Genomic DNA, 14,972 nt, shown 5'->3' on the forward strand with positions numbered 1-14,972 from the left:
CTGGAAGCATGGCCACTAATAAAGAAGTGATGGAAATGGCAGGGGCTCAAGTGGCCGAATTGGAAGGATGCAGAGATATCATTGGGTTCAAGGGTTTTACAGAGTTAGGGAGGGTTGTCGGGGCTGGAGGAGATTACAGAGATAGGGAGAATTGTAGAGGGCTGGAGAAGGTTACAGAGATAGGGAGGATTGTAGAGGGCTGGAGGAGGTTACAAAGATAGGGAGGATAGTAGGGGCTGGAGGAGGTTACAGAGATAGGGAGGGTTGTTGGGGCTGGAGGATGTTACAGAGATAGGGAAGATTGTAGAGGGCTGGAGGAGGTACAGAGATAGGGAGGATAGTAGGGGCTGGAGGAGGTTACAGAACTAGGGAGGGGTGTAGGAGCTGGAGGAGGTTACAGAGATAGAGAGGGGTGTAGGGGCTGGAGGAGGTTACAGAGATAGGGAGGGGTGTAGGGGCTGGAGGAGGTTACAGAGATAGGGAGGGGTATAGGGGCTGGAAGAGGTTACAGAGATAGGGAGGGGTATAGGGGCTGGATGAGGTTACAGGGATAGGGAGGGGTGTTTCGGCTGGAAGAGGTTACAAGAGATAGGGAAGGGCAAGCTAATTTATATCACATGAAAAATGTCATCACTCAGGGTCAGCTGCTCCTTTTGATCACCGTCTGTACAAATTAAACTCCGTGACAGTTTGACTTTAGTTTATGTTTCTGATCTGCTTCTGATAACCGTTCCAAAACTGGGATCGCTTCACCCAGAGCAAAGTGCAAGAGACAGGTTTTGGGCGAATCGGGGGAGACAGGAATAGACAGTATGTGTCCTGGAGGTGACAGTGTGACTGAACATAGCACTGATTGTGAAAGTTACCCGACTGCTCGCTCAGGGAATCTAACTTCTTATTTAACAGACTGGTGTCCAGAGATCCTTCACACAAACTGACAATGCTGACAAGATGTAAATCGCAAACACTGCCTCTGCTTAAAACAAGACACAATTTATATTGTGAAGCCATGCCGACCTCTAACCTTCCAGCTTTACAAAGCAGCTCACTTATCCTACTTTGCAGTGTTTTGACTGAAAACCTCAAAACTAGAAGCAGGAGGAGGCCATTCGGCCCTTCGAGCCTGCTCCATCATTCATTTTGATCATGGCTGATCATCAAATTCAATATCCTGATCCCACCATCCCCCTCATATCCCTTGATCCTTTAGCCCCAAGAGCGAAATCTAACTTCTTCTTGAAATCAGACAATGTTTTGGCCTCAACTACTTTCTGTGGGAGTGAATTCCACACATTCACCATCCTCTGGGTGAAGAAATTTCTCCTCACCTCAGTTCTAAAAGGTTTACCCCTTATCCTCAAACTATGACCCCTAGTTCTGGGCTGCCCCACCATTGGGAACATTCTTTCTGAATCTACCCTGTCTAACCCTGTTAGAATTTTATAAGTTTCTATGAGATCCGCTCTCACTCTTCTAAACTCCAGTGAATATAATCCTAACCGGCTTAGTCTCTCCTCATGCGACAGACCTGCCATCCCAGGAATCAGCCTGGTAAACCTTTGCTGCTCTCCCTCTATAGCAAGGACATCCTTCCTCAGATAAGGAGACCAAAACTGCACACATGTGACAGACCTGCCATCCCAGGAATCAGACCTGCCATCCCAGGAATCAACCTGGTAAACCTTCACTGTACTCCCTCTATAGCAAGGACATCCTTCCTCAGATAAGGACACCAAAACTGCACACAATACTCCAGGTGTGGCCTCACCAACGCCCTATACAATAGCAGTAAAACATCAATGAAGGCCAACATACCATTTGCCTTCTTCACTGCCTGCTGTACCTGCGTGCTTACTTTCAGTGACTTTTTTTAAAGTTTTATTTATTATTGTCACAAGTAGGCTTACATTAACACTGCAATGAAGCTTCTGTGAAATTCCCCTCATCATCACACTCCGGCGCCTGTTCGGGTACACTGAGGGAGAATTTAGCATGGCCAATGCACCCTAACCAGCAATCTTTCAGAATGTGGGAGGAAACCAGACAGACAGTGACCCAAGCCGGGAATTGAACCTGGGTCCCTGGCGCTGTGAGGCAGCAGTGCTAACCATTGTGCCACCATTCCTCCCTGACTGATGCACAAGGATGCCAAGGTCTCGCTATGTATCCATCTCTTTCAATTTACACCCATTCAAGTAATAATCTGTCTTCCTACTTGCTACCAAAGTGGATAACCTCACACTTATCCACATTATATTGTATCTGTCATGCAGATGCCCACACACTCAGCCTGTCCAAATCACGCTGAAGCATCTCTGCATCCTCCTCACAGCTCACCCTCCCACTCAACTTTGGATCATCTGCAAATCTGGAGATAATACATTCAGTTCCCTCTTCCAAATCATTCATATATAATGGGAACAATTGGCGTCCGAGCACAGATCTGCGGAACCCCACTAGTTACCGACTGCCAATCAGAAAAATACCATTTATGCCAACTCTATGCCTCCTATCTGCTAACCAGCTTTCTATCCATCTCAAGCAATCCCATGTGCTTTAAGTTTACATAGTAGTCTGTTATGTGACCTCTTTTTAGGGCAAACCAAATAAACAAACTCAGATTAAGTCAGGACAAAGCAAAAGGGGCAGCTCCCCAAAAGGAGGGGGGAACAGCCCGAACAAAAATCAAAGTACAAAGGAAGCTTAAAAGCATGACCTTGTCGAAAGTGTGGTATACCCAACACACACAGAGCCAGTGCCATATACCCAAACAGACACACAGAGCCATTGCAGTATACCCAGACATACACACAGAGCCAGTGCCATATACCCAAATACACACACGCACGCACACAGCCAATGCAGTGTACCCAGGCACTCACAAACCAATGCAGTGTATCCAGACACACACACAGCCAGTGCCGTATACCCGGACACACACACACACAGACAGCCAGTGCAGTGTACCCGGGCACACACACACAGCCAGTGCAGTGTATCCAGACACACGCACACAACCAGTGCAGTGTACCCAGGCACACACACACACACAGCCAGTGCAGTGTACCCAGGCACACACACACAGAGCCAGTGCAGTGTACCCAGGCACACACACACAGCCAGTACAGGTATCCAGACACACGCACACAGCCAGTGCAGTGTACCCAGGCACACACACAGCTACTTCCTGATTCAGAGTCTGAGTTTATGGCTCGGCTATTGAGTTTCTGAGCACCTTTAGTGTTTAATATTAACTCAGTTTCACCACAATCTGTGACCCTCCTTGTTTACCTTTGTGCTGGAATTTTACTCACCGAGATTCAAGATGTTCCCTTGTCAGAAGCTTCAGGCCGCAGGTGAGAACTGTCAGAGAAACTCTTCACAGAATTAACCAAAAAAAGCTGTCTATCACACAGGGCCCCGCCCCTCAAGAACTTTCAGCTATTTCCTGGTGTCTTGAGACTCCCTTACCTTAAAGATCAGAAAAGAAGCACAGTTTCTGAAGGCAAGTGTGCTGCACAGAGTGAGCCTTCACACTCACACTGAGCTACGCCCTCAAGTCACTGTGCACTTAACGTGGGTGAATAAGTATTCTGACATTTAGTGGAATTCACTGCCCAGGGTTATGCTTTTAGAGTTTACACTGAGAAGGAAGTCAGACTGAAACTTAACCTGAAGCTAATTGGGTGGAGTGGAAGCGACTTCGAGAGAGCGTACACAACAATTTGAAACAACGCAGGGTGGGGGAACAAGGAGGGGTTACACTGCTCCAAGGTGGGTACAAGCCCTTTCTTCACAGCTGTGTGGCCCAAGCAACATTCTCACTTTCTGATAGAATCATAGAATCCTACAGCACAGAAGGAGGCCAGTCGGCCCATCGAGTCTGCACCGACAACAATCCCACTCAGGCCCGATCCCCATAACCCCATGCATTTACCCTGCGAGTCCCCCTGACACTGGGGGCAATTTAGCACGGCCAATCTGCCTAACCCGCACATCTTTGGATTGTGGGAGGAAACCCACGCAGATACGGGGAGAACATGCAAACTCCACACAGACAGTGAACCAAGCCGGGATTTGAACGCAGGTCCCTGGCGCTATGAGACAGCAGAGCAAACCACTGTGTCACCGTGCCGCCCTGATAGGAATGAGAATATTCAATTTATCTTGCTTTTATTATTCATTTTTAGCTTGTCAGACATTTCTTACCTTCAGACGGTAGATAACTATATTGCTGTGGGACTGGAGTCACATAGAAAGCAGACTGGACAATTATTATTGGTATTGGAATTTGACAACATTGTCATCTTCATTGATAAGCGATTTTAATTTCCAGATCTTTAAAACTGAATTTAAAAGTTCACTCTGTCCTTGGTGAACTTTAGGGCAGAATTCCGTGGGCAATTTGGAAATCGGGGACTGTTTAATTCGGCAGGTGGGGACCCAGCCTCTGTCTTCCATCGTTTAAAAGTTCTTACTGCCGATTGGGAGACTTGGCCCTACGCATCGTGCCCTTTCCCGGAGACCTTCCCACAGGAAGTGACAGGAGACTCAAAGAACAAAGAACAAAGAACAGTACAGCACAGGAAACAGGTCCTTCGGCCCTCCAAGCCTGTGCCGCTCCTTGGTCCAACTAGACCAATCGTTTGTATCCCTCCATTCCCAGGGTGGCGTTCCAGCCAGTAGGGTGTCACCCTTAACCTCTTGCTCTCTAGATGATTATTTCAAGCCTGTGGATTGCAAACCCATTAACATAGCTTCCATTGCTCAGTTTCTCTCTCTACAGACGCTGCCAGACAACAAAGAACAGTACAGCACAGGAACAGGCCGTTCGGCCCCTCCAAGCCTGCACTGACCATGATGCCTGCCTAAGCTAAAACCGTACGCACTTAGAGTCCGTATCCTTCCATTCCCATCCTATTCATGTGTTCGTCTAGATGCCCCTTAAAAGCCGCTATCGTACCTGCTCCCACCACCTCCCCGGGCAGCGCGTTCCAGTCATTCACCACCCTCTGTGTAAAAAACCTGCCTTGCACATCTCCTCTAAACTTTCCCCATGCACCTTAATCCTATGTCCCCTAGTACTTGCCTTTTCTACCCTTGGAAAGAGCATCTAACAATCCACTCTGTCCGTGCCACTCATAATCTTGTAAACCTGTATCAGGTCACTCCTCAACCCCCATCGTTCCAGTGAGAACAAACCAAGTTTATCCAACCTCTCCTCATAGTTAAAACCCTCCAGACCAGGCAACATCCTGGTAAACCTCTTCTGTACCCTCTCCAAAGTATCCACATCCTTCTGGTAGAGTGGCGACCAGAATTGTACACAATATTCCAAATTAGGCCTAAGGTTCTGTACAGCTGCAACATGACCTGCCAATAGACCACAATCAGTAAGGATAGGCAACAACAACTCCTCCACTATCATCCTGAACACCGGTGCCCCACAAGGCTGTGCTCTCAGCCCCCTACTTATACACTTATGACCGTGCGGTCAAATTCTCCACCAATTCGATTTTCAAGTTTGCTGACGACACCATCATAGTGAGTCGGATCTCAAACAATGACGAGACAGAGTTAAGGAATGAGATAGAGAATCTGGTGAACTGGTGCGGCAACAATAATCTCTCCCTGAATGTCAACAAAACGAAGGAGATTGTCATTGACTTCAGGAAGCGTAAAGGAGAACATGCCCCTGTCTACATCAACATCAACGGGGATGAAATAAAAAGGGTCGAGAGCTTCAAGTTTTTGTGTGTCCAGATCACCAACAACCTGTCCTGGCCCCCCCATGCCGACACTATAGTTAAGAAAGCCCACCAACACCTCTACTTTCTCAGAGACAAAGGAAATTTGGCATGTCAGCTACGACTCTCACCAACCTTTACAGATGCACCATAGAAGGCATTCTTCCTGGTTGCATCACAGCTTGGTATGGCTCCTGCTCTGCCCAAGACTGCAAGAAATTAAAAAATGGCCCAATCCATCATGCAAGCCAGCCTCCCATCCATTGACTCTGTCTACACTTCCCGCAGCCTCGGCAAAGCAGCCAGCATAATTAAGGACCCCACGCACCCCGGACATTCTCTCGTCCACCTTCTTCTGTTGGGAGAAGGATACAAAAGTCTGAGGTCATGTACCAACCAACTCAAGAACAGCTCCTTCCCTGCTGCCGTCAGACTTTTGAACGGACCTACCTTGCATTAAGTTGATCTTTCTCTACACCCTAGCTATGACTGCAACACCACATTCTGCACTCTCTCCTTTCCTTCTCTATGAACGGTATACTTTGTCTGTATAGCGCACAAGAAACAATACTTTTCACTGTATGCTAATACATGTGACAATAATGAATCAAATCAAATAAAATCAAAATCAAATCAATTTTTATACTCAATGCCCTAGCCGATGAAGGCAAGCATGCCGTATGCCTTCTTGACTACCTTCTCCACCTGCGTTGCCACTTTCAGTGGTCGGTGGACATGTACGCCCAAATCTCTCTGCCTGTCAATACTCCTGAGGGTTCTACCATTTACTTTATAATTCCTACATGCATTGGAGCTTCCAAATGCATTATCTCACATTTGTCCAGATTAAACTCTGTCTGCCATTTCTCCGCCCAAGTCTCCAACCGTTCTATATCTTGCTGTATCCTCTGACAATCCTCTTCACCGAAACTCCACCAATTTTTGTGTCATCTGCGAACTTGCGAATCAGACCAGCTACATTTTCCTCCAAATCATTTATATATACTATGAAGAACAAAGGTCCCAGAACTGATCCCTGTGGTTCGCTGCTAATCACAGCCTTCCATTCAGAAAAGCACCCCTCTACTGCTACCCTCTGTCTTCCATGGCCAAGCCAGTTCTGTATCCATTTTGCCAGCTCTCCTCTGATCCCGTGTGACTTCACCTTTCGTACCAGTCTGCCATGAGGGACCTTGTCAAAGGCTTTACTGAGACCTGCTGAGTATTCACAGGCTTTTCTGTTTTTATTTCCGATTTGCAGCATCTGCAGTATTGTTGAATAAAGGATTATTTGTGAAGTTGTGGAGCTCAGAACGAGAGTCTGATACGATTATAAACATTGATCTCCTGCGAGAAGCCATTTCTATACATCACAGCCTTGGTCCCCATTGTTGAGAGCAGGGTATCCATTACCAATCTTGATTGGATAGAATCAGGCTGCAGAACTTTCCTCCGACCTATTGATAGTGGGATGACTGACTCTGTCTATAATCTGCTGGTCTTGCTCTGCCATTCCAAACCCTTCATCCAATCAAGGTTGATCTGCCAATTACATCCCGATTGAAAGCTTCGGGATCTGCTGCAGCATGAGTTGAAATCTTTTTCTTTTATTCAGTTACGTTATGCGGGTGTCGCTGGCCAGGCCCAGCATTTATCGCCCATCCCTAATTCCCCTTCAGAAGGTGGTGGTGAGCTGCCTCCTGGAATCACTACAGTCCTCGGGGTGTAGGTACACCCACTGTGCTGTTAGTGAGGCAGTTCCAAGTTCTTGATGAAGAGGCAGTGAAGGAACAGCGACATATTTTCAAATCAGAACCAGGAGTGACTTGGAGGGAAGCTTCCAGGCAGTGGTGTTCCCATGTGTCTGTTGCTCTTGTCCTTCTAGATAGTAAAGGCCATGGGTTTGGAAGATGCTGCCTAAGGAACCTTGGTGAGATCTTTGGTGAATTGTTGCAATGCATCTTGTAGATAGTACACACTGTTCATTGAATGTTGAAGGTGGTGGAAGGGGTGCCAATCAAGTGGGCTGCTCTGTCCTGGATGGTGAAGAAGGGAAAGGGTTAATGTTTTTTTGTACTCAATGTATTTTGCACCTAAAAGCTTGAACTTTGTACCTGGAATGTATCACAAACATAACCCTTCCTTATGGCTAGTCTCCCCTTTGTTTATATTGCTCCTGGTAGTAGTATAAGCCATTTGTTCATGGTTCCCTTGCTTGTTTATATCATTCTGATAAAACAGACAGTTAAATGTAAATGTTGGGTGGTAAGTCTTACGTTTCCCGTAGGCTTGTGTATGATTTAAACAAAGTAAGCAGCTACCAAATGGTAGAGTGCGAGAATGGCCGTTTGAAGGAGGACTCCCACTGGGACAGCTGCAATCGCACACAGTCACTTCAAAGGAGAAGCCGCGGGAAGAGCAGGGGGACCAGAGGTTGTATCTTGACTACAACTACCAGGAGAATTGTGCTTTATGACCCAAGGATACCAGATAGTCTCTCACCAGAAACCAGAGTGTATCAGAAGCTGTTAAAGGAACTATAATTTATGAGCAAGGACTGTTAACTGGACTTTGCTTCATGACTTGTATTGGGAACCCTGATGTATAAAGGTCCACGCTTCTTGTGTTCAGAGAGAACTTTGGCTTCCACTTTCAAGGGGTCAAGTTCTCCCACAAGCTTGTGAGAATAAAGCCTACTCTATTTTGATTCATACCAGCCTCAAGAGGTATTTTTACCGACTTCAGATGGTGTCGAGCTTCTTGAGTGGCTGTTGGAGTTGCACCCATCCAGGCAAGTGGGGAGTATTCCATCACCATCCTGACTTGTGACTTGTAGCAGGAGGTAGTCACTCACCACAGGGTTTCTAACCTTTGACATGCTCTGGTAGCCACAGTATTTGTATAGCTGGTCCAGTTCAGCTTCGGGGCAATGGTAGCCCCAGGATATTGATAGTGGGGGATTCAGTGATGGAAATGCCATTGAATGTAAAAGGGTGGTGGTTAGATCCTCTCTTATTGGAGATGGTCATTGCCTGACACTTGTGTGTCATGAATGTTACTTGCCACTTGTTATCCCAGGCTTGGATATTGTCCAGGTCTTGCTGCATTTGGACATTGTTATAATTCAGGTTAGAAACTTCAAAGTGTTTTATGAAGCCCACCTGGATCATAAGTTTTCCATCTTGAGTTTGGCTCGGATAAGCATGATAGGTTTCACTTCAGGTATGATTCCAATGACCCACGGGGGAGCTTTTATCAAACAAAGTTTATTTAAGAATATAGCTAACATGTACAGTGAGAAAATTAGCAAGAACTTTTATCAATTACAAACAAGAAACAAACAATCATGATCATGTATAACCCTTGACAAAGATATCCAGAATGCTCCAATCAAACTCAAGCTTCCTTTAGACAAAACCCTTTAAACACAGCAAAGTCTAATGCTCATGTGATACCGGACATTGAGTCCTTTGGATGGAGAATTGAAAACTCTCAATCTTGATGCACCCCAAGCAGCTTGTAGACAAGACAGCTTCCAAAAGCCCCAGAGAGACTCTGCTCCAGCCCCCAATAACAGCAGATTATCACCCTTCAGTAAAACAAGACCTTGTTTTCAGCTAATCAACAACAGCAGGTTATTTCCTTCAGGAAGGCAAAACCTTGCATTAAGATCACCAGCAGGATTCCCAAATAATACAGGGAGAGAGGGAAACACTTCTTTTTAGCTTGCTGTCCCTTCTAAAACTCAAAGGATTTGGAAGAAGGAACTGAAGGCACTGTTGCTAAGTTTGCAGATGATACAAAGACATGTAGAGGGACAAGTGGTATTGAGGAAGCAGGGGGGCTGCAGAAGGACTTGGACAGACTAGGAGAGTGGGCAAAGAAGTGGCAGATGGAATGCAATGTGGAAAAGTGTGAGGTTACGCACTTTGGAAGGAGGAATGGAGGCATAGACTATTTTCAAAATGGGAAAATGCTTAGGAAATCAGGAGCACGAAGGGACTTAGGAGTCCTTGTTCACGATTCTCTGAAGGTTAACGTGCAGGTTCAGTCGGCAGTTAGGAAGGCAAACGCAATGTTAGCATTCATGTCGAGAGGGCTAGAATACAAGAGCAGGGATGTACTTCTGAGGTTGTATAAAGCTCTGGTCAGACCCCATTTGGAGTATTGTGAGCAGTTTTGGGCCCCATATCTGAGGAAGGATGTGCTGGTCTTGGAAAGGGTCCAGAGGAGGTTCACAAGAAGGATCCCTGGAATGAAGAGCTTGTCGTATGAGGAACGGTTGAGGACTCTGGGTCTGTACTTGTTGGAGTTTAGAAGGATGAGGGGGGATCTTATTGAAACTTACAGGATACTGCGAGGCCTGGATAGAGTGGATGTGGAGAGGATGATTCCACTAGTAGGAACAACTAGAACCAGAGGGCACAACCTCAGGTTAAAGGGACGATCCTTTAAAACAGAGATGAGGAGAATTTCTTCAACCAGAGAAGGGTAAATCTGTGGAACTCTTTGCTGCAGAAGGCTGTGGAGGCCAGGTCATTGAGTGTCTTTAAGACAGAGATAGATAGGTTCTTGATTAATAAGGGGATCAGGGGTTATGGGGAAAAGGCAGGAGAATGGGGATGAGAAAAATATCAGCCATGATTGAATGGCGGAGCAGATTCGATGGGCCGAGTGGCCTCATTCTGCTCCTATGTCTTATGGTCTAACTGCAGCTCAGAACTGAAAACGAAACCTTAAACTCACTGGGAAAGAAACTGTCCAAAAACAGGTGACTGTTCTCCTAACAATGCAGGATTGTAAAATTAATCCCAGAGTAAACACAATTTAAACCGCTTTAGAAGCAATAAAAGGACTCATCGCAGTCAGCCCAGCAACAATGACATCACTGAAACTGTGAGCTGCACAAATCATGATAAAAAACACTTTCTGAAAGCCACACTGACGTCACAACATGGACTGCTTCAGTACCTGAGGAGTTCCTTTTTTTATTATCTGCCTTTCATTAATTGCCAGGAGAAGTTGGCTATGAGACTTCTCCATGAACCATGGTGCCTCATGAATGCCGTTTTGGGCTGCTCGTTCTTTTCTGGGACGATTTCAATGGACACGATTGGCAGAGTTTAATGCAGCCTGTCACAATAGGCCCCGAGTCTGGGCCCACTATTATTTTGCAGAGCACGTTTTAACCTTTCAGGCAGATGGCATTGAAGAGGTTTGAATGGTGAAACGGACACATCGAGCCCTGTGCACTGGCAATCAAAACAAAACATTCCATTTGGAAAGACAAGAATTAGCGACTACATCGACATTTAACTGAACACAGAATCTACTGTTGTAGGGAAAAATCCCTTGTACCAGTGCATTCAAGGAGGTCGAGTCGCAAGGCAAAGTTCAAAGTGTTTTTCTTTATTGTACAATTACTGGGATCCCAGGGAGAACCAACGTAACCAGCTCAGAAACAGTGGCTTGGCCACATTGATCTCAATCCTTTCACATCAGCTCTGGATCTTTATAGGGATCCAAATTCGAGCGGGAACATTTGATTATGCATTTTTACAATATGTATAAAGTGGTCTGTCGGGTCAGGAAGTTCTCTGGGAGGCTTGTCAATTTGCATTTGTATGGTGTGTGTTTGTGTTAATGGGACTACCTGTTCTTGCCCCGGTGTTTTAATGTGTTTCCCATTATCCCCTCTATGTGTCTCCTTATCTGAATTGACCTCATTGTTTTGTGTCTGTGTTCCCTGCTTGCGAGATTAGGTGTTAATGTCATTTTGTCCTGCTGTGTGTAGGGAAATTTAATCTAATCTTTTATTCCTTTTACCCTAGTTTGTTAAGTTTCTTTGCCTGCCTTGGCCATTTTATTCCTGTAATATTTTATTGATAGTCTGGTTATGCCATATAGCCCACTCTCGGTCTTGACTCGCAGATATCCCGATCTTCCTTGGCCAAAGGCCGGTTTAAAATGCAGCTTCGCGCTGTTGCTGGGCAGAATAAGGGTCTTTCGTTGGCTTTGAAATTTAAAGGTCTCTCAGCTGTGCAGAGGGGGTTTGAACGAATATCCATCCGGTGTTCCCCTCTGCATTGTAGGCACGTTATGAATGGTGCCAATATGGCTTTTGGAAAATTGCCTACTTCACTACAAGAACAAATTAGGCATCTTAACACTTTTCAGAGACTCAAAGGGACATCGTTCCACAAGTTCTGTGGTGGGGAAATTGCACATTTCTAACCTTCACTAAATATCAGTCACGGGCGCCAGGATACAGTGACTGAACCTCACAGCCCGCCTGTTCACCGCTTTTTAAAATGAGCCGTTCAGAAACCTCAAAACGGTGCAAATGCCGTGACAATGAGGCCCACAGTCTCGGTGTGATTACGAGAATCTGATAATAATTGAGGGAAAGGTCGAGTATGACCCAGTTTACCCCCGTGTGGGGTGATGGGGAAAGTCAGTGCTTGTGTGACACTGGCTTTGTGAACAGACTCAGACAGACTGGCTCCAGCATCTTCCCTGAGCAGAGAGACGGACATGAATGAACTCACTCTGTTGTGAGTGAGCATACAGGCCAGATTCCCAGTGGTTACCCCAATGGAGCGGGAGGGTAAGAGGGGTTTCCACAGGGCACTCGCAGTGGAACGTCAATGATTGTCACTAATGAGGATGGTGGTGATTATTTTTAACGTTGTGTCCACTTCAGAGGGGGTTCAGAGTGAAACTGAATTTCATATTTGCAGTGGCGGATTTGGACTCAGATTCTGAAACGTAACTATTGGGTAGTGGATGCACCAATGTACTATGAGGAATGAAATAGTCCATTGAGACGATTCACCTGCGTCAGACTCCTTTTACTCTTCACTGGGAAAGTAAACGTTCACTTTTCTGAACAGCCACTGCCGACAGTGCAAATATTCCCGGACAGAACCTGAGGGAAGAGGAGCAGGGAAAAGGTCAAACCTGTGCTGACCTTTCCAGGTAAATTAGGGCCAAGGCGGTGTGGGAGGTTGTCTGCAGCCCTCCTTGTAGCATGTGGCATGGCTCTGTCCAGGACTCCCTGCTGACTTGGAGTTTCAAGAGGCTGATTGGTGTCCCAGTGTCTGTAGACATGCTTGGTAACACCATGGAAAAGAAAGATAACATCATTCTGGGGCCAGTTGTAATGTTTTCTTCGGTTGTTACACACTGCAGCTGGGAACCAACAAAATCAGTCATTTTCAATTCACTTGTCGAATGGCACTCCACTCTATAACTTTTACAGGCAGATGTCCTGTTGTTACCTGAACTGTTTTTGAAGAACTTCTCAAAGATCTTCCAACGGGAGTCTCGGATGGTGATCTGCCTCCCTGAGGCCGGGATCCAGGATGTCGCTGATCGAGTCCCAGAGATCCTGAGGGGGGAGGGAGAGGAGCCAGAGGTAGCAGTACATATTGGTACCGCTGATGTGGGAAGGAAGGGAGAAGGGGTCATGAAAAGAGAGTATAGGGAATTAGGGAGACAGCTGAGAAGGAGGAAAGCAACAGTAGTAATCTCAGGATTGCTGCTTGTGCCACGGGAAGGTGAGAGCAGGAATGGAGTGAGGTGGAGGATGAATGTGTGGCTGAGGGACTGGTGCAGGGGGCAGGGATTCAGGTTCCTGGACCATTGGGACCTCTTTAGGGGCAGGTATGACCTGTACACAAAAAACGTGTGGCACTTGAATCCCAGGGGGACCAATATCCTGGTGGGAAGGTTGGCTAAGGCTACTGGGGAGAGTTTAAACTAGACAGGTTGGGGGGAGGGGATCGAGACGAGGAGACTGGGAGCGAGGAAGTTAGCTCGCAAACAGAGAAGGGTTATAGACGGTGCAAGAGGGAGGATGGACGGGGGATAGAGAAGGGGAGAGGTCAGACCAAAGGATTGAGATGTGTTTACTTTAATGCCAGGAGTATAGTGAATAAAGGGGATGAGCTCAGAGTGTGTATCGATGCCTGGAAGTGTGATGTGGGGGCCATTACGGAGACTTGGATGTCTCAGGGTCAGGACTGGATACTCCAGGTGCCCGGATTCAGATGTTTCAGGAAGGACAGGGAGGGAGGCAAGAGAGGGGGTGGAGTGGCACTGTTGATCAGGGATAGTGTCACAGCTGTAGAGAAGGTGTATGCTGTGGAGGGATTGTCTACAGAGTCTCTGTGGGTGGAAGTTCGGAGTGGGAAGGGGTCGATCACTTTGCTGGGAGTTTTCTATAGGCCATCCAAAAGTAACAGGGAGATGGAGGAGTAGATAGGGAAACAGATCCTGGAGAGTTGCAATAATAGCAGAGTTGTTGTGATGGGAGACTTTAATTTCCCAAACATAGATTGGAATATCCCTCGGGTAAGGGGATTGGATGGGAGGAGTTCGTTAGGTGTGTTCAGGAGGGTTTCCTGACACAGCTTGTGAACAAGCCTACAAGAGGAGAAGCTGTACTTGATCTGATACTGACCAATGAACCTGGACAGGTGTCAGATCTCTCAGTGGGAGAGCATCTTGGGGATAGCGATCATAACTCTATCTCCTTTATGCTTGCATTGGAAAAAGAGAGGATCAGGCAAGCTAGGAAAGCGTTTATATGGAGTAAGGGGAAATATGAAGACATAAGGCAGCAAATTAGAGGAGTAAATTGGAAGGAGGTATTCTCAGGGAAATGTACTGAAGAGAGGTGGCAGTTTTTCTAGGAATCTCTGTCTAGAGTTCTACAGGACAACTTTCCAAGCAGACAGGGAGGTGTTGGTAGGTTAAAGGAACCGTGGTGCACGAAAGCTGTGCGGGACCTTGTTGTGAAGAAAAGGAAAGCGGACAAAAGGTTCAGAGAGCTTGGCGAAGATAGGGATTTAGAAGAGTATACGGCTTGTGGAAAGGGACTAAAGAAGGAAATTAGGAGAGCCCGAAGGGGTCACGAGAAGGCCTTGGTAGGTAGGATTAAGGAGAACCCTAAGGCATTCTATAAATATGTGAAAAGTAAAAGGATGAGACGTGGCGGAATAGGGCCTATAAAAGGTGAAGGCGGGAAAGTCTGTACGGAACCAGTAGAAATGGCAGAGGTACTTAATGAGTATTTTGCCTCAGTTTTCACAGAGGAGAAGGACCTGGGTGGATGTACTGTGGGCTTGCGGTGGACTGAAAAGATTGAGTATGTGGACTTTAAGAAAGAGGTTGTGCTGGAATCTTTGAATGGCATCAAGATAGATAAGTCGCCGGGTCCGG

At 46.5% G+C, this 14,972-nt stretch overlaps 2 protein-coding genes across 3 annotated transcripts in view; both read right to left on the reverse strand.

Annotated features, from left to right (window-relative positions):
- The window catches only part of LOC144504251 (protein-tyrosine kinase 2-beta-like), a 144,083-nt gene extending 140,671 nt beyond the window's left edge, over nt 1-3,412 (reverse strand). Inside the window, exon 1 of one of the 2 annotated variants that reach the window (XM_078229337.1) lies at nt 3,315-3,412. The gene's annotated coding sequence lies outside the window, so the exon portion shown is untranslated. The remainder of the gene's footprint in view (nt 1-3,314) is intronic. The other variant, XM_078229336.1, reaches the window with a different exon arrangement.
- LOC144504254 (uncharacterized) overlaps nt 1-14,972 on the reverse strand; it is a 450,031-nt gene that overhangs the window by 343,970 nt on the left and 91,089 nt on the right. The window lies entirely within an intron of this gene.

Source organism: Mustelus asterias, chromosome 15, assembly GCF_964213995.1.
Source record: "Mustelus asterias chromosome 15, sMusAst1.hap1.1, whole genome shotgun sequence".
Lineage (NCBI taxonomy): Eukaryota > Metazoa > Chordata > Chondrichthyes > Carcharhiniformes > Triakidae > Mustelus > Mustelus asterias.